We start from the raw sequence: 4,736 nt of genomic DNA, 5'->3' as shown, positions 1-4,736 counted from the left end.
GTACTCGCAATAGATAGCATTTCGCTAAGGGATGCGGAGTTCCAATCACGTTTCGATTTACATGCGTCCGACAATCGAACTTGTGCTCTTGTCGGAAATTTTGTTTTTATGAAAACTCAAACGCAGAAACCTCGAGATAATGGGATACTCTTTTCATAAAAACAAAATTTGAGAACAAAATGAGAGAACTGGAACATGTTGACCACGCTCAACTCATAATTTTCTGCCATGTATACATGTATATATAGTATATACGATTTCTTATAAAATTTATGATTAAAGATATAAATTCATCATGCCTTGGCAGTAACGTGTTTATATCCATAATATGTGATGAACCGAACAAGCCAGATAGAAATGACTAGTTACAGTAATAAGTAGTAATAATAAGGCAATAGGACGACAAGAACATTCTCTTCGGTACGGAATCAAACTACCCAACAACCCAAAATACTGCCAAGCGCGTAAAATCAGTGAGAACGGAAAACTTAAATCTAATCACAATCCTAAATCCTACGAGTACAAAATACAGAAGTACCACTAGCGATTCGTTCTCGTCTCGTGTGTATATTGCACATTTATCGTCGTCGTTAGAGGCAATGCTGTTCGAAGTTTCTACGAATCACAGGGAAATGGGATCGCGAGCCGAAATTAGTTTCAAATTCGAGCAAACGGGAGAAAACAATCTTTGTGACTTGAATGACAAATTAGCATAAATTCTGGCGTACATTCACGTCATCTCAGCCGTGATGTGATTAGTCAACAGATTCACGAGATTGCTGAGAAAATCCGCAGTCAATGTCCCTTCAAAGTAAGCGAAGATAATCCACGAGGGAGAAGGATAATACGGTGTGATCCAGAAGAAGAGCGAGATTAAATAAGATAATCGTACAAGTTGCTTCTGGCGCTTTTCGAGAGATCCTCGCAGTCGAAATTAAATCGTCTACGATCAAGACAGCTTCTACGGAGGACGAGTTCTTGCATACGTAGTAATATTGCTGATTTCCGTCAGTAGCAGCGTTCACATCGACGCGCGTTAGGATTACAGGGGGATTAATCGTTGAGTGTGCCTGCCGAACTCTAGCGCTCGCATTACCCTAAACAGTCTGCTTACTTTCTGTAAAAGTATCACGACGTCGAGTGTCTCCCATCTCGACGTTTTGCGCGATTTGTGCTCCATATCGACGAACTGAAGATCGGTAGATCGTGAATCGAGTACAAACGAGGATATAGTAATTATCGTGTGCATTCCATACAGGACGCACGAAACGTTGCTTCATAGAAAGGCTGATCCCATCCCGTAAGAAAATAAACGAAGTTGCGACATTACCCAGCGCTTCGGAGGTAGGCAAAGCGTTGTTCCGACTTGTGAAGAATAATAAAGAAACTCCCGCTAATCTCCACGTGTGTATACGTGTGTGTATTTATCCTTAACTAATTGGGTTTTGTACTTAACAATTACACGAGAGTTTAAATAGCGCCATTTCAAGTAGTCAGCCAAGTAAAAATAGTATTTGCATGCTGGACACGGAAACGCGAGAACGGCGGCGATGTAAGTATAACGGCAATAATTAGTAACAATTAATGGTCATATAGGAGCAGTATTAGTTTAGCAATAATAGCGAAAACTGTAATAATATAGTAATAGCAGTAGCTGTAATAGTAGTAGTGACAATAGATAGTAATGTGACACATTATAGTAACACAGCAGCGATAGTAATACCGATAATATTAGCGATAATAGTATAGCGTTGTGTGGTGTTAATAATGATGATTATATAGTATTATAGCTTCAATTTCGCGATGAATAATGGACTGTTGAGATTGCGGGACATCCCGGAGACGGAAATTTGCACGACAAAAGCAAGAGGAACGTCTCTGCGTCTGATATTCCATTATTTATGGTCGAGAAATTATTTTATAAAGTCCTGTATATGCAAATATATGTACTTGTCTCTCTTCTATGTATTCTCTCACGTTTCTGCAAAGTGTATCGCTTCGTAACGGCACGATTTTTCAAGTAAGCGAGAACGACAGAGATACCTATAGCGATACATCTCTCGTACGCTGCTTTTAAGCCATATATAAAGGATCACACCTGAGATAATCCCGATCTACGATGAAACGTATCTGCAACGTAATATAAAACTGAAGTATCACCGGCGATCCGAAAGGAAGGGAACGCAACTGTTGCAACTGGCACGTACTGACCCTCAGACACTTTTGTCAAGCAATACGTAGAAGAAATGAGCGGGAATTGTGTAATACCGGACAGCCGTTTGTGCACAGAGAGACTACTGTAAACGGTATCGAATATTGGAAATCATCGTCACGCAGTGATTTTCATTGTCGACAATATTGTCCTCGATATATGCTGCATCGATCGCCGACAAGAAAATTACTGCGCGATCATTACGGTCTCTACCGTGCGGGCTGCTTCAGCAGCCGAGCCTACCGCATTCCATGAGACGCAAGTCGCACGTGCGTGAACATCACTTCCGGACCATTATTGTCAGTAACGGTATTAGATCGTAATTCCTCCTTTCCTCGAGATCGAGGACGCGCGCGCAGATTGGCAAGATTTCGGTCTAATTAATTGATCAGCGTCGATCGGCGCGCACGCATTAATATGATCCGATCGATCGCGCGCGATATTGCCCCCAAAACGGATTTCGTGTCGGTTTCCGGAAAGTAAATACCGTTAAAAGTTTATATTAGATTATATAGACAGCCATTAGCTTACGTTAAGTGTTAAATTAGACAGCCATTATTGCTAGTATAGATTATTATTATTATATTAGATATTTTCGATCGACGAGCTCCCGAGATTATCTTATCGATTTAATAAGTTTTTAGTAGATATAATGTGAGACCACCTTTGATAACGCTTACCGGCACTTATAGATTGCATCGAGATTGTTATTACGGAACACAAAGAATAATTATCAATGATAGTATATAAATAATTACTGCTAAGAGATACAAAACGAACTAGAATTGATGCGCTATCATTGATATCGTAAAATGTAGTGACACTGATATTGCCTACGATGTAATCGAGTAAATAAACGATATGGATCTATGTACGTACAGGAAATTCTGGTTTTAACACGAAATATTGTCGCTTCTTTTTAAGCGTTCGATCTTATCGTTTCTCATTTTGCCCATTGTTCTCGATTTTCCTTCATGAAGCCAAGTAAGATTAAATCTCGTTTAAGGAAGCGAGAAATCAAGACTAATAAAATAAAGTACACTGTAATGCGCGCGGTATAACGCAACGGTAGTGCAATCAAAAACGTTCCACTAATGTTAATTAACAATTTATTGCATTGAAGATAAAGCCTCGTGTACACTGAGTTTGAGATAGAAATAAATTAACTCGCATAGAGATTTCATTCACATTTTGACAATTATTCCGCGATTAAAGAATGTACAATAAAAAGCCAACGCTTCATATAATATTTGCAGGTAGATGTTGATTCTTAGGTCGATAAAGAGATATGGATGGTTTTACGTAAGATTATCTAATATTACAATTTTCTTTTATACAATTTTTAAAAACGATACATCGAGTGTTGTCTAAACCGTTTATAAAAATAAACTTGAGCGTCAATCCGTTAAAGAAGAAATCCGGAACAAAATTACACGTTTGACTATGCAGGTTGATATTGAAAAGACAAGTATTATCATCACTTCAATTGATTTACTCGAAGAGCTCGCATCTCCGAACGGAAGGCTTAAGAATAATTTACGGTCAATTGAGAGGTCGAGAAGAATTAAAAATAAAATTTCGTCTTTTCTTATAGCTTAATATCGAAACAAGTATCTTGGTCGTAATCTCAGTCGATTACTCGCATCCAAAGAGAAATCTTAAAAATGATTTCAGACATTTACGAGGTAAAAGCAGCATTTTCTTAAAGAGAGTATTCCTACGAAAAATAATATGCTAAATAAATACATAAATATTCTCTGATTAAAATTTATGAACACTATAGTCCTACAACGATCTTATCATATATTATATTTTTATAGTATATATATATGTTCAATTGATCTTCAATTGATCTTAGTATCATATCTTCAATTGATAATTAATTTAATATCACGTCACGTTCAAATGCATATTTCGAGGATTTTGGATTCATTTTCTTTCGATCCTATGCTTCGTTCGACGGTGCGAACCCGACAAACATCGTTCGACAAGTCCTTTGATAAGTCGCGAGATCTCACTTGAAGAGAAGAGTCAACTGGAGCCATCGCTCTGCGCACTATCGACGCGTTGCAATTTCAATTTTTAAGAAACGCAAGAAAGATTAACTGACGCGCAACAAATCACCCTTTATCATCCTTCTCCGAGCGGACGACACTAGCGGCGTCTTTCTCTCTTTCTAAAACGGTTCACTCGTGAAGTTTATTCGAGCAAATTGCGAGAGGAAACTAGGTCGCTGTGTCAACGTACGAGGATTAAAGTGCGTAGAAACGGAGAAGTATATCGATAATAATCAAGGCAGACACGCTGGCGAGAAACCTATAACGACTAACAAAGCGTTACGAGCTACAATATAGATAATAGAGCGGCTATATATATATACATAGTAGAAAAATAAGTATGAAAACGCTTACGGACTAAAAAATGGCATTGTGCAACACTCATAAATTTTGCGGACTATTTTCGCCCCTTTCCTCCCCTTGCCCATCATCATCTAGGAGCGACAGCCGTCTTGTTAGTTTTTCCC

This window comes from Ooceraea biroi, chromosome 14, assembly GCF_003672135.1.
Source record: "Ooceraea biroi isolate clonal line C1 chromosome 14, Obir_v5.4, whole genome shotgun sequence".
NCBI classification, from domain to species: domain Eukaryota; kingdom Metazoa; phylum Arthropoda; class Insecta; order Hymenoptera; family Formicidae; genus Ooceraea; species Ooceraea biroi.
The sequence above is the reverse complement of the archived record's forward strand: the minus strand, read 5'-3'. Positions refer to the sequence as shown.